The sequence below is a fragment of the Bos taurus genome, chromosome 2 (assembly GCF_002263795.3).
Source record: "Bos taurus isolate L1 Dominette 01449 registration number 42190680 breed Hereford chromosome 2, ARS-UCD2.0, whole genome shotgun sequence".
NCBI classification, from domain to species: Eukaryota; Metazoa; Chordata; class Mammalia; order Artiodactyla; family Bovidae; genus Bos; species Bos taurus.
In genome coordinates this window covers 61,893,027-61,918,279 of record NC_037329.1, presented here as the reverse complement: position 1 = coordinate 61,918,279, position 25,253 = coordinate 61,893,027, and the positions used below count along the sequence as shown (strand labels likewise).

The 25,253-nt window shown below is 38.1% G+C and overlaps 1 protein-coding gene across 3 annotated transcripts in view; it reads right to left on the bottom strand.

Moving 5' to 3' along the window:
• Window positions 1-25,253, bottom strand: part of ZRANB3 (zinc finger RANBP2-type containing 3) — a 303,685-nt gene that overhangs the window by 186,056 nt on the left and 92,376 nt on the right. Inside the window, exon 1 of one of the 3 annotated variants that reach the window (XM_059878566.1) lies at window positions 4,623-5,105. The exons of the other annotated variants lie outside the window; for them this stretch is intronic. The gene's annotated coding sequence lies outside the window, so the exon portion shown is untranslated. Of the gene's footprint in view, window positions 1-4,622; window positions 5,106-25,253 lie in introns of those variants that run through there. 3 annotated transcript variants of the gene reach the window in all.

Below are 25,253 nucleotides of genomic sequence, written 5' to 3'. Positions count from 1 at the left end.
ACTTTCTAAAGTTAAGCAGCTACTGTGACCTGCAGGCTGCTAGATGAGGTTTATGACTCTAGTGAAGTAACATCAGAGCAAACTGTTAGGCAGCTAAACCATCCCATGGGTGGTTAACCGACTGAAAAATAGCATCAGAGCCCTGGGCAACAATTGACATGACTGATGGCTGCGGATCACTGCCTTGGCTTGGCTTTTAAGTATCTGAAGACCTCAGTTGTAAGATTGTCTTCCAGCCCTCTGGTTATGCTGGATTCTCCTAACATGAGACAGGTGGGTCTTCCGAACTTTGGAAACCAGGACAGTTCAAGTCCATCAAAGAGCACTGAGCTTCCTTCAGGTACTTCTAGTGGGGCTGACTGTCCTTCAAATTTAGGTACTATATCTGTCCCAACCTCTGGAAGTCCTGCTATTTACAATAGTTCAGCAACCAGACTTGATTTCCAATGAGCTGTCATAGAAACAGTCATCATTGAAGCTGAAGCTCCAAAACTTTGGCCACCTGATGTGGACAGCTGACTCATTGGGAAAGACCCTGGTGAAGACTGAAGACAGAAGGAGAAGAGCACGACAGAGGATGAAAGACAGTTGGATGGCATCACCGATTCAATGGACATGAACTTGGGCAAACTCCGGGAGATGATGAGGGACAGGGAAGCCTGGTGGGCTTCCATGGGGTCTCAAAGAGTCAGACACAACTTGGCGACTGAACAACAACAATAACAATCATAGAAAAATAACTGATCATGTGAGAGGCCCCATCATCTGAAAGAACAGAACACAATAATCAGAATATATATCTAGTGAAATAGCAGTGCTAGAAAGACTAAACACCTGCACAAAAATTGTTATAGCACCTAAATAAATTCTAATGCAACAAACACACACACTCCCTTGCATGATTTCCAAACTAAATTGAATATATAAATTTTTTAAAAAGATGATTATTACTGACAGCTAAATCAGTAGACTATGAGATGAAGTGCAAAGAAAAAACACTTGAAGAACAGAACCTGAAAACTAATGTGAAAAATTGTTCAAAAGGAGAAAGGACACAATATACAAAGGAGAAGCAAAAATTAAAGAAATTTCTTTGGGCTAAAAAAAACACTTCTGATGGATAACTGAAATGGAGAACCTCATTTCAGGGTGAGCTGAAAAGAAAAGACAAATATCTATTCACATCCTCATAAAATTCATTAATCTTATGAATAAAAAGAAAACCTTGTAAGTATTTAGACTGAAAGAAAAATTATCAATAAAGGGAAAAAAAACAACTGCATTGCACTTTTATCATCAACATCAGAAAACTAAAAAACAACAGAAACTAATCTAGACTACTTGAAAGGAAAGCAGAACTCATGAATCTTATATCCAGTTGCTAAGTCACTTCAGTCTTGTCCGACTCTGTGCGACCCCAGAGACAGCAGCCTACCAGGCTCCTCTGTCCCTGGGATTCTCCAGGCAAGAACACTGGAGTGGGTGGGATGGCAAAGAGACATGCAGCTAATCAAGATCGCCAAGATTATATCACTTAGGCAAACCATTTGAAGAAAAATATTTGAGAAAAATAATCAAACAACTGGGTTCCAAAATCACTGCAGGTGGTGACTGCAGCCATGAAATTAAAAGATGCTTACTCCTTGGAAGGAAAGTTATGACCAACCTAGATAGCATATTGAAAAGCACAGACATTACTTTGCCAACAAAGGTTCGTCTAGTCAAGGCTGTGGTTTTTCCTGTGGTCATGTATGGATGTGAGAGTTGGACTGTGAAGAAGGCTGAGCACCGAAGAATTGATGCTTTTGAACTGTGGTGTTGGAGAAGACTCTTGAGAGTCCCTTGGACTGCAAGGAGATCCAACCTGTCCATTCTGAAGATCAGCCCTGGGATTTCTTTGGAAGGAATGATGCTAAAGCTGAAACTCCAGTACTTTGGCCACCTTATGCAAAGAGTTGACTCATTGGAAAAGACTCTGTTGCTGGGAGGGATAGGGGGCAGGAGGAGAAGGGGATGACAGAGGATGAGATGGCTGGATGGCATCACTGACTCGATGGACGTGAGTCTGAGTGAACTCTGGGAGTCGGTGATGGACAGGGAGGCCTGGCGTGCTGAGATTCATGGGGTCGCCAAGAGTCGGACACGACTGAGGGACTGAACTGAACTAACTGAATACAGATTCAAGATAGAAGACGAAAAGGAAATGTGATTGGCAATGAAACTATATATACGTGAATTGAGTGGATGATGTATATTCTAAATGAAGACTCTGCAAGTGGAAGGACCTCATTCTGCAATCTGAAAGTGCAAAACTGAAGGGTGGTAACAACGGAGAGAGGCAGTACTAAAATTATTCTAAAGCAGAATACTAAATTTGTTCTTGTTGTTTAGTCACTAAGTTGTCTACAACTCTTCTGCAATCCCACGGACTAAGTAGCCCACCAGGCTCCTCTGTCTATGGGATTTTCCAGGCAAGAATACTGAAGTAAATTGCCATTTCCTTCTTCAGTGGATCTTCCTAATCCAGGGATCAAATCCACATCTCCTGTACTGGTAGGCAGATTCTTTACCACTGAGCCACCAGGGAAGCTCCAGAAAACCAAACTGGTGATATTTAAAGTCAGGAGACTAAATGGGATCACCTAGGAAGAAGAGAGCTACTGACAGAAAGCCCTGGAGCGCTCCAACAATAAGAGGTCACAAAAGGGAGAAAGATCCAGCAAAGGAAACTGAGAAGGATCCAGTAATATAAAAAGATACAAGAAGAATGTAGTGACCTTGAGGCCAAGTTAAGAAACTGTTTTGGGACGGCGCTAATGAACAACTATGACAAATGCTGCTGACAAGTCTAGTGAAATTCGGTCTAAGAATTGATCATTTGATTTGGGAAGAGATCATTCACAGCCCTGACAAGAGCAACTTTGATAGAACAGTAGGGAACAAAAGCCTCACCTGAAAGGGTTCAGGAGACAATGGAAAGAGAAGAAGGGCAGAGACTGAGTAGAGATTACTGTCTAAAGGAATTATTCTGTACGGGGAACACATAAATATGGTAGTACTACTGCTCAAAAGAAAAGTAGGGAACAGAGAAGATATTTTAAAAAGACAAAATACTATACATAACCCAATCACTGACTCTATGAGTGTAACATCTGTGGATCAGACACTTGGCAATCAAGTTAAGACAACAAATAAAAATGGTCAAGTAGCTATGCATGAAGATGGTAACAGAAGAAGTAGAAGATGGTAACAGAAGAAGTAGAAAAGAATGGGGTTCTCCTGCAAAAACTGTAAAAAAAAAAAAAAAAGGAAGGAATTTTTTTCATGCCTACAACCTTGGGAACCACTCTTATTCTGAAAGCAAAGGGAAGGAACTAAAAATATTTATGGAGGTAGAGAACAAGGTTCAGGGACTAAGAAGTCCAGGGGATACACATTTCAAAACAGGGTAAATGGGTTAACAGTGTCAAATGCTGCAAAGGATGACTAAAAGGACACCATACTAAGCTCATATGTAAGCTCACTTGCAGTTCTCATTTGTTGAGAGGATTGTGGATAGTTTTAAAAAAAAAAAGGGAGGCAACAGATACAGAGTAATCAGAAAGGAATTTTGGTAGCAAAAAACAAGAAAAAAACTAAAAATAGGGAAGTAGCCATATAACATGTTGGAAACCCGAACAATGGGCACGGAGTCAACACTGAGAAGGAAAACAATAAAAATGACTGATGGAGACCATAATATAAAAAGTGAAAATATAGCTAATCCAATTTCTCACTTCATAGAAATTTTATATCATATCTGAATGAAACTAAAGCCTAAACTTCATTTGTAAATGAAGGACTGCCCATTATCACATTATTACACAGAATTACATTATATCTATGGAAATATAAACAGTTTTTTTCTCCCACTGGGAAGTAGCAAATACAATCCATATTATAGGGACTTTAACCTACAGCTAGAATGAAAACCTTCATTAAAGAATATGCATTTTATTTGTCAAACCTGGTTTGGTATGCCAATAGCTATACAATTTTATCTGAATTTAACAAGCAGTTCAGTTTTCCGTTTTCATAAAAAAAATAACATTTCTTTGTTCCAAATTCATTGTTAATTGCTTGAATCATAGCTTATCCAGCATGGCTGCAGACATCAAAAAAGCAACTTTCCATTTCACTGAGTTGTTTCCAAAACCTTGAGGCTCCTTACATTAATCACCACTTACAGTATCAAGACATATATATTCTGGTATTTGCAGCAGCCATATCTATGGATGTACATGTTCAGTGTTAGCTATTTTAAACCCCAACTCAAATACAGGTAGAAAAGAGAAAACTGAACAGCATTATACTTTCCTAACAATCACTCTACATACCAGCTAAATTTCTCTTCTAAGACTCATAGAACAAAATAATGTGTGTTTAACTGGAAGCTTTTCTCCAATTTCCTTATATTAAAAAAAAAACAAAATACCTTTTCAATAATTAACACCCATATCTCTTTTGAATAAATCATGTCAAAAAGAAAATAGAAAAACTCTCCAAGAGAATATTTTGATGACATTCAGAACTTAATGCTCTAATTCTGTATGAAAAACCTAGTTGAAAAGCAGAGACATTACCTTGCTGACAAAGGTCCATTGAGTCAAAGCTACAGTTTTTCCAGTAGTCATGGATGGATATGAGTTCAACCATAAAGAAGGCTGAGCACCGAAGAACTGAGGCTTTAGAACTGTAGTGCTAGAGAAGACTCTTGAGAGTCACTTGGACAGCAAGGAGATCAAACCAGGCAATCCTGAGGGAAATCAATCCTGAATATTCCTTGGAAGGACTGATGCTGAAGCTGAAGTTCCAATACTTGGCCACCCGACTGATGCTGGGAAAAATTGAAGGCAGGAGGAGAATGGGACGACAGAGGATGATATGGTTGGATGGTATCACTGACTCAATGGACATGAGTTTAAGCCAACTCAAGGAGACATAGAAGGACAGCGAAGCCTGGTGAGCTGCAGTTCATAGGGCTGCAAAGAGTCAGACACAACTCAGTGACCGAACAACAAATTCTGTTTTGAATCAGAAGTACAGAATTCAGGACTCAGTACATGAAAACAGAATCTGCTTAATCAATTACCATGCATGCTGTGACCTCAGATGTGGGCTATTATCCCAGGAAGAATACTGACTTTTTGGATATTCATATGAAACCGTCCATAACAATTTAATATGGTTAATATACTATCATATCACCCTTTAGTATGGTATATTTGACCAATGCTAACTTAATGTTAGTCAACAAAGGTCTGTACAGTCAAAGCTATGGTTTTTCCAGTAGTCATGTACAGATGTGAGAGTTGTACCATAAAGATGGCTGAAACCAAAGAATTGATGCTTTCGAATTGTGGTGCTGGAGAAGACTCTTGAGAGTCCCTTGGATAGCAAGGAGTTCAAACCAGTCAATCCTAAAACCAGGTTAATCCTAACCCTGAATATTCATTGGAAGGACTGATGCTCAAGCTCCAGTACTCTGGTCACCTGACGGGAAGAGCCAATTCATTAGAAAAGACTCTGATGTTGGGAAAGATTGAAGGGAGGAGAAGAAGGGGCAACAGAGGATGAGATGGCTGGATGATATCACTGACTCAATGGACATGAGTTTGAGCAAACTCTGGGAGATAGTGAAAGACAGGGAAACCTGGTGCACTACAGTCCATGGGGTGGCAAAGAGTTGGACATGACTTAGCAACGGAACAACAACTTAATGTTACTTTAATAAACCCACCCACTATTCCCTATAGACTAAGCCACAGGGCCAGGAGTTCAGAGAAGCAAGTCACAACAATTTTTCTAGCTAGAGCCGTATCTTAAAATCCCTTTCCCCATAACTATCAAAGTTCAACATGATAAAATGGCCTGTGTTTTATTTGTTTACTTTTAATATTATTTACTTGGGGATACATTATATCCACATGCTTTAAGAGGTACAAAAATAGAAAATCTTTCTCCAATGGCCATTCCTCAAGGGTGTTGCAGACATTGGCTGTAACCAATTTCTTGTGTAGTTTTCTGGAAACAGGCTCTGTGAATACAAGTTAATATACGTGTGTGCATGTGAATACAGTATGTACGTATGTGTGTGTGTGTGTGTATAGATATGTATGTGTGTCACAACTAATAACTTAAGATTTACACCTTTCCTAATCTTATGTAAAATCCCTAAAGTCCACAATATAATACTGTAACATGATATTAACATGTAACATAAAAGAGAAAGGCGGGGGGGGGGGGGCGGAAATTGAGGTTGAAAATTAGAAAAAAAAAATTTCTTGCTTTGACAAATGGTAAATATATGTGGTCAGGAAACCCTCTGCTTCAGCTCTCAACTAGCTTGATTTTTCATACTGTCTGCGGTAGAACAACATTTTCTGGAAAAGATCTCCTGGGCCTCCCAGCCACTCCTGATTCTCCTACTAGCTTTCATCTCTGCCCCATTTCCTGGTGCCTCCTCTGCTACTCCACTTCTTCGTGTTCAATCTTCAGTCACATTCTCCTTGTGCTCCTCTTAAATTCCTAAAGCTGTCATTCATCCTCATAGTTTTAAGTACCACACATACACAAGTCCTAAATCTGCACCTAAGGCTTTTACAATATACTCCAGATAGATGCATATTTAAAACCGCTTTTTGTGTATATGTACCACAGCTTTCTTATCCATTCATCTGCTGATGGACATCTAGGTTGCTTCCATGTCTTGGCTATTATAAACAGTGCTGCGATGAACATTGGGGTACACGTGTCTCTTTCCCTTCTGGTTTCCTCAGTGTGTATGCCCAGCAGTGGGGTTGCTGGATCATAAGGCAGTTCTATTTCCAGTTTTTTAAGGAATCTCCACACTGCTTTCCATAGTGGCTGTACTAGTTTGCATTCCCACCAACAGTGTAAGAGGGTTCCCTTTTCTCCACACCCTCTCCAGCATTTATTATTTGTAGACTTTTGGATCGCAGCCATTCTGACTGGTGTGAAATGGTACCTCATAGTGGTTTTGATTTGCATTTCTCTGATAATGAGTGATGTTGAGCATCTTTTCATGTGTTTGTTAGCCATCTGTATGTCTTTTTTGGAGAAATGTCTATTTAGTTCTTTGGCCCATTTTTTGATTGGGTCGTTTATTTTTCTGGAGTTGAGCTGTAGTAGTTGCTTGTATATTTTTGAGATTAGTTGTTTGTCGGTTGTTTCATTTGCTATTATTTTCTCCCATTCTGAAGGCTGTCTTTTCACCTTGCTAATAGTTTCCTTTGATGTGCAGAAGCTTTTAAGGTTAATTAGGTCCCATTTGTTTATTTTTGCTTTTATTTCCAATATTCTGGGAGGTGGGTCATAGAGGATCCTGCTGTCATGTATGTCATTAAAAAGAATACATTTGAATCAGTTCTAATGAGGTGGATGAAACTGGAGCCTATTATACAGAGTGAAGTAAGCCAGAAGGAAAAACATAAATACAATATTCTAACACATATATATGGAATTTAGAAAGATGGTAACAATAACCCTGTGTACGAGACAGCAAAAGAGACACTGATGTATAGAACAGTCTTATGGACTCTGTGGGAGAGGGAGAGGGTGGGAAGATTTGGGAGAATGACATTGTAACATGTAAAATATCATGTAAGAAACGAGTTGCCAGTCCAGGTTCGAAGCACGATACTGGATGCTTGGGGCTAGTGCACTGGGACGACCCAGAGGGATGGTATGGGGAGGGAGGAGGGAGGAGGGTTCAGGATGGGGAACACATGTATACCTGTGGTGGATTCATTTTGATGTTTGGCAAAACTAATACAATTATGTAAAGTTTAAAAATAAAATAAAATTAAAAAAAAAAAAAACAACCGCTTTTTGGAACTTTTCCCTGAATATCCTGAAGTTATTATGGCATAGGATACATGTTTATATTTGAAACTGAAGCTAATTAAGCACTTGATTAAAACAAAAACAATCAAACCTCTAGAGGGGTTATTTAAACAATGGATTTGAGTCTGTGACTCTTACCCTTGGGTTAGAAATTTCTGTTAAAAACAAAAGCTACAAAACAGAAGCATTTATTTTGTTTGTGAATCAAATTGGTCTGCCTCATATCTGTAAAAGCTAAAAGCAATGCTCTTATTTGCAAGCATATAGTTAAACATATCTTAGACCTCTATCGCCAGTTTCTTAAGTCTCATCTGTTTTATGAAATGACTAAGCCAAGTTTGATATCAAACCAGTTAATCCTAAAGGAAATCAACTCTGAAAATTCACTGGAAGGACTGATTCTGAAGTTGAAGCTCTAATACTTTGGCCACCTGATGTGAAGAGCTGACTCACTGGAAAAGACCCTGCAGCAGGTGAGAGAGGATGAGATGATTGGATGGCATCACAGACCCAATGGACATGAGTTTGAGAAAACTCTGGGTGATAGTGACAGACAGGGAAGTCATGAGTGCTGCAGTCCATGGGGTTGCAAAGAGTCCAACATGACTTAGTGACTGAACAACAAGTCAAGTAAGCTATGCTGGGATAAAATGAGATAATACATTGTAAATAAAAAGATATCATAAAAACTTTAGTGCTGTTATGATGGTGATAATAAGTTCTGTTCAATAAACTCCAAATAACTATGTTCACTGTCAAAAAGTAAGTACTGGCAGTGAACAAAGGGAAGATACAAAGGACAATGGGCTTCCCTGGTGGCTCAGTGGCAAAAAATAAGCCTGCCAATACAGGAGACGTGGGTCCCATTCCTGGGTCAGGAAGATCCCCTGGAGAAGGAAGTGGCAAACCACACTAGTATTCTTGCCTTGAAAATTCCACAGACAGTGGAGCCTGCTGCTAAGTCACTTCAGTTGTGTCTGACTCTGTGTGACCCCATAGACGGCAGCCCACCAGGCTCCGCTGTCCCTGGGTTGCTAAGTCTATGGGGTCTCAAAAGTGTAGGACATAACTTAGTGACTAGACAACAGAGGGCAGTGGCTTCCAATTTAGCCGTTAAAAATGGAAGGAAATGTGACGACTTTAAAAACTGGTTTTATAAACACTGTTTTCATGAGGATGCAAGGAAAGAAACAACTCAAAATGGCTTAACCACTAAAGAGAATTAATATATCACATAATATATAATGAGAAATCCAGGGTGGGATGATTTCCAGGTGTAGTCTACTCATGTCATCGTTCTGCTGGTTCATCCTAAGTAGCTCCAGAGAACATAGCCTTACCCACCATGTTCAGAGACACATGGAAGGTACATCCAAAGAATTCTAGGCTCTATTTACAGGGAAGGAGAGGAGAAAGATTTTACATGAAGCAACCCATATCTGCTGTACATGTTATGACTTTGAAAAACAGACTAAGATAACATTTAGTGATTTCTTTTGTGTTAGTTCTTTTTACCCATTATGAAACACCAATCACACACAGGAAGGACATAAAAGTCTGGTAATAATTTCAAGGTACATAAGAGATGTGGGGGAGTATAAACAAATCTGTGTGTATACCAACAACCCAATGAAGTTTCAAAAAGAATTGCTCTTCCTGTTCATGAGTTTTTTAAAAATTAAACTAACCCCTAATGTGTGATAATATCTTGAAAATATTATGCTTCATTAGTCTGACTTCATTAGCACAAAATTACCCTGTAACTTTCAAGAATAAAGAGCAAAACAGGAAATAGTGTCTGCATCCTCCTAGGGTTTAAAAAAATGGTGTATCTAAGCTATTTTGAGAGAATTATTATTGTTTTCAGGGTGTATAATAATTTCCCCTGGGCCATTATATCACATGTTAGTTTTCACACAATTACTTGTAACTATTTATACAACTGCAGGTCAAAAAAAGGTGAATATTCCTGCAATAATTAGTGGGAGAATTTTAAGGGATTAGACAATAACATTCATTAGAATATTTTGGAGTTAAAAACAAAAATATAGTTCATATAAAAAGCAAATAAGAAGTAATTCAGGTCTGCCTGATCTAGTCTAAAGTGACTTTGTGTGCTTAGTCACTCAGCTGTATCCAACTGTTTGTGACTCCATGGACTGTAGCCCGTCAGGCTCCTCTGTCCATGAGATTCTCCAGGCAAGGATACTTAACTGGAGTAGGTGGCCATTCCCTTACCAGGGATCTTCCCAACCCATGTCTCCCTCATTGCAGGCAGATTCTTTACCAGCTGAGCCACCAGAGAAGCCCCATTTATAAGTAGTAAAAATTATTTACAGTAATACAATTACTTAATAAAGACATGTACACCATTGATGGGGAAGCCCCCTTGTGGCTCAGACAGTAAAGATGCTTAAATATCGCTAGGTAGATGGAGAAATAAGTTAAATAGTTTTATTACAAACAGAATTCTCTCAAAACATGGAAATAAAATAATCTTTTGCTTACAAATTCCTTTTAGCCTATATTTTAGATTTATTGAATTATATATTAATAAAGCCTGAGCACTTTTATTACTATCTCAAGCTTGTGGAGCTGTGAGGCTGAATTAGTGGAGTGAGTGAGTGAGTGAGTGAAGTTGCTCAGTCATGTCCGACTCTTTGTGACCCCATGGACTGTAACCCACCAGGCTCCTCCATCCATGGGATTCTCCAGGCAAGAATACTGGAATGGATTGCCATTTCCTTCTCCATGGGATCTTCCCAACCCAGGGATCAAACCCAGGTCTCCCACATTACAGGCAGATGCTTTAACCTCTGAGCCACCAGGGAAGCACATATTAAATTAGTGGAAGGACATATTAAAAATTATTTTAAATTTCAATAACCACCAAGCACATGATATTCATTAATATTGATTTGGTCATTCACCAGATATACCTTTGAGCACCAGGCATAGTGCTAGGCCTTTTATCTGAGCAAGATGCAAATATATTAGCAATAAATGTACTTGAAGTCCTTTCAAGGTCAAGACTAAGGCCAAAGACAGGAGTAGTCACTTCTATCTAAGTGTGCAATGAAAGTTACATTCAAAAGCATATGACGAAGCATTAAAATATTGACTGGGTTCAGAATGAATGCCTCAAGCAGGGCCTCATATTTGAGTAATCATCAAACTTATTTCAAAGGAAAATATTCTCCCAAAACCTTATTATTAATTAAAAAATTTATGTCAAATAAGTACAAACCCAAAACTAGGAACAAACTCCTTATACTTACAGACTTTAGAAAATATTTTAAAAATGAGAACACATTTACGAAATGAGGAATAAACCACAAAATAAAAACAATTCAATTTAACAATATTAATTTGATAGATGGTATCATTTTGCAGAAATAAAATTGATGCCTTGGGATTTTATGGTAAAAAGAAATAGACTTCCGTCTACTTAATATTTAAGCTGTGTCATATCCTGTATTTACTTCTGTAATGAGAGGGAATTGACAACAGCCACACAAATAAAATGCCACAAAGTAATGACCAAAATAGATAGGACTATTTTCCCCATTACTTTGCCTCTTCTGCTACTTATCAGGAAGCTTGGAGTTAGTAGCGCCTGCTAGAGCAGCAGCCAAGATGTCAAAGCCACACCTCTACAATCTTTTCATTCTTTCTTCCTAGTAGGCCATAAGATAGCTGCTACAGTTCCAAGTTTGGCATCCTTGTTTGATGCAGGAAGAAAAGAAAAGGACAAAAGGGTACATCCCAACTGAGTTGACCCTATTTTAACAAGTTTTCCCAGAATCACTATCCAGAAACTTCTACTAATGTTTCATTGGCCACATTGTGTCACAGAACCACTCCTAGTTTAAATGGAGCTTAGAAAAGAGGAGTTTTGGCTGGGCATTTAGATTACACCCCCCAGAGTTGAGTCTGTGAGGGTAAAGGGAAGAGGGATTTGGGGAAAGTAACATCATTGTTGTTGTTGTTCAGTCACTCAGTCATGTCCCACTCTTTTTGACCCCAAGGACTGCAACACACCAGGCTTCCCTGTCCTTCACTATTTCTCAGAGTTCGCAAAAACTCATGTCCGTTGAATTGGTGATGCCATCCAACAGGCTCCTCCATCCCTTTCTCCTGCCCTCAATCTTTCCCAGCATCAGGGTCTTTTCTAATGAGTTGGCTCTCTGCATCATGTGGCCAAAGAATTGGAGCTTCCTCTTCAGAATCAGTGCTTCCAAAGAATAGTCAAAATTGATTTCATTTAGGATTGACTATTTTGGTCACCTTGCAGTCCAAGGGACTCTCCAACACCACAGTTCAAAAACATCAATTCTTTGGCATTCAGCCTTCTTTATGGTCCAACTCTCATATCCATACATGACTATTAGAAAAACCATAGCTTTGATTAGATGGACCTTTGTCGGCAAAATGATGTCTCTATTTTTTAATCTGCTATCTAGGTTTGTCATGGTATTTCTTTCAAGGAGCAAGCATCTTTTAATTTCATGGTGGTAGTCACCATCCGCAGTGATTTTGGAGATTAAGAAAATGACATCTGTCACTGTTTCCATTATTTCCCCATCTATTTGCAATGAAGTGATGGGACTGGATGCCATGATCTTTGTTTTTTGAATGTTGAGTGTTAAGCCAACATTTGCACTCTCCTCTTTCACTTTCATCAAGAGGCTCTTCAGTTCCTCTTCACATTCTGCCATAAGGATGGGACTGTCTACATATCCAAGGTTATTGATATTTCACCCTGCAATCTTGATTCCAGCTTGTGCTTCATCCAGCCCTGCATTTCTAATGATGTTCAGTTCAGTTGCTCAGTCGTATCTGACTCTCTGCAACCCGGTGGACTATAGCACTCCAGGCTTCCCTGTCCATCACCAACTCCTGGAATTTACTCAAACTCATGTCCATTGAGTCAGTGATGCCATCCAACCATCTCATCTTCTGTTGTCCCTTCTCCTCCTGTCTTCACTCTTTCCCAGCATCAGGGTCTTTTCAAATAAGTCAGTTCTTCGCATCAGGTGGCCAAAGTATTGGAGTTTCAGCTTCAGCATCAGTCCTTCCAAAGAATATTCAGGATTGATTTCCTTTAGGATGGACTGGTGGGATCTCCTGGCAGTCCAAGGGACTCTCAAGACAGTACACTTCTCCAACACCACAGTTCAAAAGCATCAATTCTTTGGCATTCAACTTTCTTTATAGTCCAACTCTCACATCCATACATGATTGTTTGAAAAACCATAGTTTTGACTAGATATATCACTTCATGGCAAATAGATGGGGAAACAGTGGAAACAGTGGCTGACTTTATTTTGGGGGGCTCCAAAATCACTGCAGATGGTGACTGCAGCCATGAAATTAAAAGACGCTTACTCCTTGGAAGGAAAGTTATGACCAACCTAGACAGCATTTTAAAAAGCAGAGGCATTATTTTGTCAACAAAGGTTTCTCTAGTCAAGGCTATGGTTTTTCCAGTGGTCATGTATGGATGTGAGAGTTCAACTATAAAGAAAGCTGAATGCCAAAGAATTGATGCTTTTGAACTGTGGTGTTGAAGAAGACTCTTGAGAGTCCCTTGGACTGCAAGGAGATTCAACCAGTCCATCCTAAAGGAGATCAGTCCTGGGCGTTCATTAGTGGGACTGATTTTGAAGGTGAAACTCTGATACTTTGGCCACCTGATGTGAAGAACTGACTCATTTGAAAAGACCCCGAAGCTGGGAAATATTGAGGGCAGGAGGAGAAGGGGACGACAGATGATTAGATGGTTGGATGGCATCACCGACTCAATGGAAATGGGTTTGGGTGGACTCTGGAAGTTGGTGATGGACAGGGAGGCCTGACATGGTGCGGTTCATGGGGTCACAGAGTCGGAGTGACTGAACACAGAGGCTGAGTGACTGAACTAAATTTAACCTTTGTTGGCAATGTAGTGTCTCTGCTTTTTACTATGCTGTCTAGGTTGGTCATAGCTTTTCTTCCAACCAGCAAGTGTTTTTTAATTTCATGGCCGCAGTCACCATCTGCAGTGATTTGGGAGTCCAAAACAATAAAGTCTGACACTGTTTCCACTGTTTCCCCATCTATTTCCCATGAAGTGATGGGACCAGATGTCATGATCTTCATTTTTTGAATGTGGAGCTTTAAGCCAACTTTTTCACTCTCCTCTTTCACTTTCATCAAGAAGCCTTTTAGTTCCTCTTCACTTTGTGCCATAAGGGTGGTGTCATCTGCATATCTGAGGTTATTAATATTTCTCTCGGCAATCTTGATTCCAGCTTGTGCTTCTTCCAGCCCAGCATTTCTCATGATATACTCTGCATAGAAGTTAAATAAGCACGGTGACAATATACAGCCTTGACTACTCCTTTCCTATTTGGAACCAGTCTGTTGTTCCACGTCCAGTTCCAACTGTTGCTTCCTGACCTGCATACAGGTTTCTCAAGAGGCAGGTCAGGTGGTCTGGTATTCCCATCTCTTGAAGAATTTTCCACAGTTTGTTGTGATCCACACAGTCAAAGGCTTTGGCATAGTCAATAAAGCAGAAATAAATGTTTTTCTGGAACTCTCTTGTTTTTTTGATGATGCAACGGATGTTGGCAATTTGATCTCTGGTTCCTCTGCCTTTTCTAAAACCAGCTTGAACATCTGGAAGTTCTTGGTTCACAAATTCTTGAAGCCTGGCTTGGAGAATTTTGAGCATTACTTTACCAGCATGTGAGATGACAGCAATTGTGCAGTAGTTTGAGCATTTTTTGGCATTGCCTTTCTTTGGGATTGGAAGGAAAACTAACCTTTTCCAGTCCTGTAGCCACTGCTGAGTATTCCATATTGCTGGCATATTGAGTGCAGCATGTCAACAGCATCATCTGTTAGGATCTGAAATAGCTCAGCTGGAATTCCATCACCTCCACTAGCTTTGTTTGTAGTGATGCTTCTTAAGGCCCACTTGACTTCGCATTCCAGGATATCTGGCCCTGGGTGAGTGATCATTCCATTGTGATTATCTGGGTCGTGAAGATCTTTTTTGTATAGTTCTTCTGTGTATTCTTGCCACCTTTTCTTAATATTTTCTGGTTGTTAGTTCCATACCATTTCTCCCCTTTATTGTACCCATCTTTGCATGAAATGTTACCTTGGTATTTTTAATTTTTTTGAAGAGATCTGTAGTCTTTCCCATTCTAATGTTTTGCTCTATTTCTTTGCACTGATCACTGAGGAAGGCTTTCTTATCATACCCAGGGTTTCTCATGATGTACTCTGCATATAAGTTAAGTAAGCAGGGTGACAATATACAGCCTTGACATACTCCTTTCCCAATTTGGAACCAGTCCATTGCTCTATGTCAGGTTCTAACTGTTGCATCTTGACCAGAATACAGATTTCTCAGGAGGCAGGTAAGGTGATCTGGTATTCTCATCTCTTTAAGAATTTCCCACAGTTTGTTGTGACCCACACAGTCAAAGGCTTTAGTGTAGTCAAAGAAGCAGATGTTTTTCTGGAATTCTCTTGCTTTTTCTAGGATCCAATGGATGTTGGCAATTTGATCTCCTTTTGTAAATCCATCTTGAACATCTGGAAGTTCTCGGTTCACATACCACTGAAGCCTAGCTTGGAGAATATCATGGTCTGCCACAAATTCCAAGGCTAAGTTTAAGAAGTGATTTGGAAACAATGTAGACACCTCTATCACATAGAGATCAAGTTTTCTCCAAGGTGTTACAGAAATCTATATCAAACAGATATATAACTATGCCTGTAATTCAGAGGAGAGAGTCTTCATCATAAAGACTATTATAATTACCAATATGTTAAAGTTTGGAAGCTAAAACAAAGCAATCAGTTCCATCACAAATACAATGTTCTACATGCATGTACCCCTATGTGCCAGGTGATAGCTCAATTAGTCCCCTTTTCTCTATTCTATCTTTCTTAAAAACAGTAAAATCCTTTCTTCATTCAGCATTGCAATAAGATCCATTTTGTGTAGGTGTATGGGGGAGGAGAGATGCCTCATACAATCCTAAATGCAACTGGGAGCACCAAATATACACATCTGATTTTAAAGCAATTATTCAGATAATCCAGAATATTCTTATAGTACTGTTCTTTGGATTATACGCTACTGGAAAACTCAGCACCTAAAGAGAATTCTCACTCCCTTAAAAGAAGATTTTGCACATTAGTGTTCATCAGTCAAACCGAGCCTATCAATTTTTTAAAATAAAGTCTTATTGGAACTCAGTCCTGTTCATTCATATAAATAGTAGTAAATGGCTGCTCTTGTGCAACAAAAACAGAAATGAGTACAGAGACTGTATGACACACAAACTCTAAAATATTTATTCTCTGGCCCTTTAAAGAAAAAGTTTGCAAATCTCTATCTTAGAATGCAACCGTGGTGACCTGAAGGTAATTTCTGGTACAGAGTCAATGGATTATGATTTTGGCTTGATACTTAAATCTTTCTATTAAGACTGGATGAAGAAAAAAAGAAATGTGGATTTAACAGAAGAGTGAACACACAGAGTGCATGCCAATAGATGTAATTTTATAAGTTAATTATAGAGCACTGTGCTTGAGTATATAAACAGAATTGTTATAAACTCATAATTGAAGAATACAAAATAATAGTTGAAAAATAAATAAGATCCCATAGATAGAAAGAGCTACAATGTTATGGAGATAGCCAATTAGAGAAAAGTTATCTCAAACTGATAGAATCTTACAGTTTACTCCCTCTGACCAAATACTGAGATCTTTCTCTTTCAAAAGCATATTGTCAACATTCTTTACAAATAACACTCAATTATAAGTGAACAAGGAATATTAAGCAATGATTTATAATATCTTGACATCATAATCTTATGACTTAAAATATCTAAAAAAAAATCTAATTTTGTATGCTTTTAAGAGCATATTGAAAGACTATAAAAGGCAATCTAGAAATTGAGGTGAGATACTCAAACAACTAAAATTCATGTGTCTTCATTTTAATTCCTTCCTACTCCATAAACTTTGAATCTGTGGTCTTATTTCTCACAACAGGGTACATATTTTTAAAATCTGTGAATTTCAGTTGATGGCATACTTAGTATGTCATCTGTTGAATGAACCCTTAAAGATCTAATGCTATCTGAGGTTGCTGTTTAAAAATACCATCTTACTTTTCTTTCTTCCAGGTTTTTGAGGTATGACTTGCAAGTAAAAAAATGCATATGTTTAAGATATACAGCATGATATTTTAATATATGTATGAAGTGTGAAAGTGAAAGTCGCTCAGTCGTTTCTGACTCTTTGTCACCTCATGGACTATACAGTCCATGGAATTCTCCAGGCCAGAATACTGGAGAGGGTACCCTTCCCTTCTCCAGGGGATCTTCCCAACCCAGGGATGGAATCCAGGTCTCCTGCACTGCGGGCAGGTTCTTTACCAACTGAGCTATGAGGGAAGCCTCATTATATGTAAAACATCACAATCAAGTTAATTAACATAATCATCACCTCCCACAGTTACCATTTTTTATGTGTATGTGGTGAGAACACTTGAGATCTACTCTCATAGCAAACTGCATGTATTTATTAACTATAGTCACCATGCTGTAAATGAGGTATCCAGAACCTATTCACCTTATAACTACAGTTTGTACCCTTTGACCAATATCTCCCCTTCCTCCCACTCCCTAGCTCTTGGTAACCACCATTTTATTCTCTTTAATTATGAACTGGACTTTTGCTTTTTTAGATTCCACATATAAGTTAACCATGTAGTATTTGTCCTTTTGTGTCTAGCCTACAATACCTACCATGTGGGAGACCTGGGTTCAATCCCTGGGTCAGGAAGATCTCCTGGAGAAGAAAATGGCAACCCACTCCAGTATTCTTGCCTGGAAAACCCCATGGATGGTGGAACCTGTTAGGCTACAGTCCATGTGGTTGCAAAGAGTCGGACATGACTGAGCGACTTCAATTTCACTTTCACTTTATCTTATTTAGGATAATGCCCTTCATATCTATGTTGTCACAAATTAAAAGACTACCTTCATTTTTAAAGCTGAATAATACTCCATTATATATAGAAATAATATTTTCTTTATTTACTCATCCATCAATAGATATCTTATTTTAGTTACTGTGAATACTGCTACAATAAAGATGGAAGTGCAAATATCTCTACCAGACAGTGATTTCATTTTCTTTGGATATATATACCCAGAAATGACACAGCCGGATCATATGGTAATTTTATGTTTTCTTTCTTTTTTTTTTTTTTTTTGGTAGTTCTATTTTTAATTTTTTGAGGAACCTCCATACAATTTCCCATAACGGGTATATCAATTTACATCGCCACTAATGGCACACAAAGACTCACTTTTTCTCCATATCCTTACCAGTATTTGTTATCTTTTGACATTTTGATAATAACAGTTCTAACAGGTATGAGGTGATATCTCATTGTGATTTTTATTTGTATTTCCTTGCAGATTAGTGAAGTTAAGCACCTTTTCATACACCTGTTGGCTACTTGTATGTCTTCTTTGGAAAAATGTCTATTCAAGAGCTTTGTCATTTTTAGGTCATATTTTTTTTTTTTTTGCTATTGATTTTTATGTGTTCCTTATATATTTTGGATATTAATCCCTTAATGGATATATGGTTTGTAAATATTTTCTTCCATTTCATAGGTTGCCTTTTCATTTTGTTGATGATTTCCTTTGTTGTGCAGAACTTTTTAGTCTGATGTAATTCCACCTACTTATTTTTTGCTTTTGTTGTTAAACTGAAACAACTCATTACCTTGACCAATATCCAGGAGCTTACCCACACATTTTCTTTCAAGAGTGTTATAGTTTCAGACCTTATGCTTAAGTCTTTAATACATTTCCAGTTGATTTTTGTATGTGGTATAAGATAAGGATACAATTTTGTTCTTTTGCATGTGGAAATCCAGTTTTCCCAACATCATTTATCGAAGAGACTATCTTTTCCCCACTGTATATTATGGGCATCTCCACTGAAGATTACTTGAATGCACCATGTATTGCTTTATTTCTGGGCTCTCTATTCTGTTCTACTGGTCTATATTTATATTTTTATGCTAGTACCATAATTTCTGGATTATTATACCTTTGTAGTACTATTTGACCCTTGAACAACATGGGCTCAAACTGTGTAGGTCCACTTATACATGGTTTTTGTTTTTTGTTTTTTCAGCAGTAAATACTACAGCAGGACACAATTCCAGGTTGGTTGAATCTGCAGATGTGGAGGAACAGTGGACGGGGAAGGCAAAGGATAAATTATGCACTTTCAACTGTGTCTCCAACCTCTGCATCGTTCAAGGGTCAACTGTAATTTGCAATCAGTAAGTGTGATTCCTCCAGCTTTGTTCTTTTTCAAGATTATTTTAACTACTCGAGTTGTTTTGTGGTTCCACATGAATTTTAGGATTTGTTTTCTTGTGAAAAATGCCATTGTAATATTGATAGAGATTTTCACTTAATCAGTAGATTGCCTTGGGTAGTACAAACATTTTAATAATTTTTCCAACCTATGAACACAGGATATATTTACATTTATTTATATCTTTAATTTCTTTCATCGACATTTTATAGTTTTCAGTGTATAGATCTTTCACCTTATATAAAATAATTATGTTATATGTTTTTGATGCTATTGTACATGGAATTTTCTTAATTTTATCTTTCTGAAAGTTTGTTAGCAGAGTATAGAAACACAGCTTAATTTTGTACGCTGATTTTGTATCCTACAACATTACTAACTTTCTTAGCTTTAACACTTTTATGACATAGTCCCTATGGTTTTTCATACCTAAGGTCATGTCATCTACATTTTATGTCACCTACATGTCAGAGGATTTTACTTTTTGGATTTGCGTGCCTCCTATTTCTCTTTTTAAAAATTTTACTTCATGTTGGAATATAGTTGACTAACAAATACTGTGTTAGTTTCAGGTATACAGCAAAATGATTCAGTTATACCATGTATATTTACCTATTCTTTTTCAAACTCTTTTCCTATTTAGGTTGTTATATAATATTGAGCAGAATTTCCTGTACTATATAGTATGTCCTTGTTGGTTATACATTTTTAAAAAATTATTTATTTGTTTGGCTGAACCAGGTCTTTTTGCTGCTTCACGGCATGTGAAATCTCCCCGGATCAGGGATCGAACTAGTGTCTCCTTCACTGGCAGGTGGATTCTCTACCACTGAGCCACCAGGGAAGCTCCAGTTATTCGTATTAAATATAACAGTGTGTACATGTCGATCCCAAACTCCCTCACTATCCCTCCCCTCCACCCTTCCTCTCTGGTAACCATAAGTTTCTTTTCTAAGTCTGTGAGCCTGTTTCTGCTTTGTAAATAAGTTTGCTTGTATCTTTTTTCTTTTTTTAATTTTATTTTATTTTTAAACTTTACAATATTGTATTAGTTTTGCCAAATATCAAAATGAGTCCACCACAGGTATACATTTGTTCCCCATCCTGAACCCTCCTCCCTCCTCCCTCCCCATACCCTCCCTCTGGGTTGTCCCAGTGCACCAGCCCCAAGCATCCAGTATTGTGCATCGCACCTAGACTGGCAACTCGTTTCATACATGATATTATACATGTTTCAATGCCATTCTCCCAAATCTTCCCACCCTCTCCCTCTCCCACAGAGTCCATAAGACTGTTCTATACATCAGTGTCTCTTTTGCTGTCTCGTATACAGGGTTATTGTTACCATCTTTCTAAATTCCATATATATGCCTTAGTATACTGTATTGGTGTTTTTCTTTCTGGCTTACTTCACTCTGTATAATAGGCTCCAGTTTCATCCACCTCATTAGAACTGATTCAAATATATTCTTTTTAATGGCTGAGTAATACTCCATTGTGTATATGTACCACAGCTTTCTTATCCATTCGTCTGCTGATGGACATCTAGGTTGCTTCCATGTCCTGGCTATTATAAACAGTGCTGCCATGAACACTGGGGTACACGTGTCTCTTTCCCTTCTGGTTTCCTCAGTGTGTATGCCCAGCAGTGGGATTGCTGGGTCATAAGACAGTTCTATTTCCAGTTTGTTAAGGAATCTCCACATTGTTCTCCTTAGTGGCTGTACTAGTTTGCATTCCCACCAACAGTGTAAGCGGGTTCCCTTTTCTCCACACTCTCTTCAGCATTTATTGCTTGTAGACTTTTGGATCGCAGCCATTCTGACTGGTGTGAAATGGTACCTCATAGTGGTTTTGATTTGCATTTCTCTGATAATGAGTGATGTTGAGCATCTTTTCATGTGTTTGTTAGCCATCTGTATGTCTTCTTTGGAGAAATGTCTATTTAGTTCTTTGGCCCATTTTTTGATTGGGTCATTTATTTTTCTGGAGTTGAGCTGTAGGAGTTGCTTGTATATTTTTGAGATTAGTTGTTTGTCGGTTGCTTCATTTGCTATTATTTTCTCCCATTCTGAAGGCTGCCTTTTCACCTTGCTAATAGTTTCCTTTGATGTGCAGAAGCTTTTAAGTTTAATTAGGTCCCATTTGTTTATTTTTGCTTTTATTTCCAATATTCTGGGAGGTGGGTCATAGAGGATCCTGCTGTGATGTATGTCGAGAGTGTTTTGCCTATGTTCTCCTCTAGGAGTTTTATAGTTTCTGGTCTTACGTTTAGATCTTTAATCCATTTTGAGTTTATTTTTGTGTATGGTGTTAGAAAGTGTTCTAGTTTCATCCTTTTACAAGTGGTTGACCAGATTTCCCAGCACCACTTGTTAAAGAGATTGTCTTTAATCCATTGTATATTCTTGCCTCCTTTGTCAAAGACAAAGTGTCCATATGTGCGTGGATTTATCTCTGGGCTTTCTATTTTGTTCCATTGATCTATATTTCTGTCTTTTGTATCTTTTTTCTTAGATTCTACCTATAAGGGATATCATACAGTATTTCTCCTCCTCTGTCTGACTTACTTCACTCAGCATGACAGTCTCTAGGTCCATCCATGTTGCTGCAAATGGCATTATTTCATTGTTTTTAATTTCTGAGTAATATCCCATTGTATATATGTAACACATCTTCTTCATCCATTCCTTTGTTGATGAATATTTAGGTTGCTTCCACATCTTGGCTATTGTAAATAGTGCTGCAATGAACACTGGGGTACATGTATCCTTTCAAACCATGCTTTTCTCTGGATATATGCCCAGAATGGGACTGCAGGATCATGTGCTCAGTCGCTCAGTTTTGTCTGACTCTTTGTGGCCCACCAGGCTTCCCTCTTCTGTCCATGGAATTTTCAAGACAAGAATACTGGAGAGGGTTGCTGCTTCCTACTCCAGGGGCTCTTCCAGACACAGGGATCGAGCCTAGATGTCCTGTGTCACCTGCACTGCCAGGTGATTCTTTACCACTAGCACCATCAGGGAAGCCCCCTGCAGGGTCATACGGTAGTTTTAGTTTTAGTTTTTTAAAGACCCTCCATACTGTTCACAGTGGCTATACCAATTTACATTCCTACAAGAGTATAGGAGGATTCCCTTCTCACCACACCCTCTCAAGCATTTACTGTTGGTGGGTTTTTTGATGACAGCCATTCTGACTGACGTGAGGTAATGCCTTATAGTTGTTTTGATTTGTATTTCTCTAATAATTAGAGATGCTGAACATCTTTTCATGTGCCTCTTGGCCATCTGTATGTCTTCTCTGGAGAAATGTCTAATTGCTTTGGCTAGGACTTCCAGTACTATGTTGAACAGAAGTGGCAAAAGAAAAAAAAAAAACTCTGGTCTATGCATATGCACATAAGCAAAACAATTTAAAGCTCTCTAGAGGATGTAGGGGGGAAATGGTTCCAGGGACTACTTCTGAGAAGAAGAAATGGGAGCTTGGGGGCTCAGAGAGCAGGTGAAGGGGACAGGGAGACTTCACTGCATATTCTTTCGTGCCTTTTTAGTGTTGTTTCATGTACATGTATTACCATTAAAGTAAGTAACTATTTTTTAAACCTGTATCTCTTCCAGAATCATTTTCAAACCTAGGCATAGGCCCTTCTCAAACGGAAGAGATTTCCTCTGGAAATGAAACAATCAATCAATGCAATTTTAACAAGCCAAAGATGGTAATCAATATACCCAATGCCTTTGTTTTCTCCACTTTAGAGGAAATACTTTTCATTGGTTAGTTAGGTCCATGAAAGCCATTTTACATAAAAGAAAAAAATCCAATAAGAAATGATCAGTAAAAGATATAACAAACTTAAGAGATTACTTTCTTTTTAAAAAGAAGAATATAGGTAAAAGGATGCAATAAAATACATAGCACAGAACTTGATACCCTTAACAGAAGAAAACAAGAATCAGAAATCAAGAGATTAAACTAAAAATAATCATGTAAAATATTCAGGGCAAATGGCCATGTTGTTTAACAGTGCAGCTCTCAAAAAATACCTGAAGTATTTATGTGCAAGACATGAAGAAATAGCCACTTCTGCTACATGTGAAAACAATGACTAAGTAGAAATGTGTTTGTTATTGTTGTTGGTTTTTGTGGGAGGGCAGGTAGGAAAAATGATTAAATGATAACTTCAGTATACTTTTGATCTAGGGCTGTAAAGCAACAGAGTATCATTCTGAGCAACCAGCACAATGCAAGAGTACAGCAGGGTACAGGGTACAGTCTAGGCAAGTCCACAATAGCCCACCTGTAATCACAGTTACTAAAGAAAACAATGATTTTAAGCATTTAAAAAAAAAAGGTCAGATTAGCATTGGGTACTTGGCTGAAGAAATTACTGTTTAAGAGCTAATAATATGAAAGAATTCAAAACACAAAACAGAAGCAAATTTAAGGAAACAGGACTATTTAAAAAGAAAAGAACTCAAGAAAAGTCATCATTAACATCCTCAGAGAATACATGTCAGCCATGAATCAAGAACAGAACACTTGTGTGAGGGTAGGGAGAGAATGCTAGTAAGAGGAAATATTCAAAGAACAAAAAAAGGGATGTTGGTAATTAAAAACATAACAACAGATCAAAAGCTCAATGAAGGAACTAGAAGACAGAGTTGAGGAAAATTCTCACAAAGGAGGGAAAAAAGACAATGGATTGAAACATAGGAAAAAAAGATTTAAAAAAATTAGAATACTGCCTCAGGCTCTCCAATATCTGAATAATCTAGGGGGAAAAAAAGAAAAGAAAAAAGAATGTGAAGAAAACTGGAAGGATATAAATAATGCTAAACATTAATAATTCTTTTAAAAGTCCTCAACTAAAAGGAAATGAGCTTCCACTTTCAATTGACCAGCCAGGGCCTGGCAAAAAGTATGAAAATAACCCAATGTCCCAAACTGGAAAATAAAAGTTGCAACATAAGCATATATTTTGAGATATATGAATAACTAAAGACTGAAAGAACTGACAGCACTGGGGAACTGCAAACTGTGTAGAGGAAGGCTGACCAATACCAGCAGATGGCTGTTTCTTATAGAGCTGATGGTTTTTTAAATAACGGACACAGAAGGAAACTTAAAATTCAATCAAGATCTTTCCAGTGGGTAAAAACAAACAAGTGACAATGCAATTGTCCAGAGAGATTCATTCCTTGATCAAGAGAATCATGGTTCCTTAATAACATGAATATCACCAGAACTACGCTTTTTCACTATGTTGAACTCAACTAATCTGCTTTAAGGACACTAGTAAACAATTATCCAGAGTTCAATTCAATTCAGTTCAACAAATATCTATTGAACTCCAATTTGCCATTAGCTCTGAATATAAAACAATATAGATGTCTCAAAATGAAAAGGTCTAGAGTTTACAGTTCAAGTTAAAATGTGTGAATATTTATTCAAATAAATATGTGCAAGCAGGCTTAGCCATGTCTGACTTTTTGTGACCCCAAGGACTGTAGACTGCCACCCTCCTCTGTCCATGGGATTTTCCAGGCAAGAACACTGGAGTGAGTTGCCATTTCCCCCACCAAGGGACCTTCCCAACCCAGGGATAGAACTCTCCTCTCCTGAATTGGCAGTTAGATTCTATACCACTGAGCCACCTGGGAAGTCCATCCAAAAAAATGAGGGAGTGTCATATAAAATAAGAAGTGGTCTTATTCTGAAGGGCATATACAGTATCAGTGGGAAGAAGCTACAGATAGAAAATCCTCAGCTAAATACCATTTTTCCTGTAATATGGATATACCAATTTCATGACTATACTATAGAGTTACAGTGATCAAAGCAATGTGGTATGTGCATAAGAATGTGTATGAATATACGTATGAATCAACAGGGGCTTCCCTAGTAGCTCAGTCGGTAAAGAATGCCTA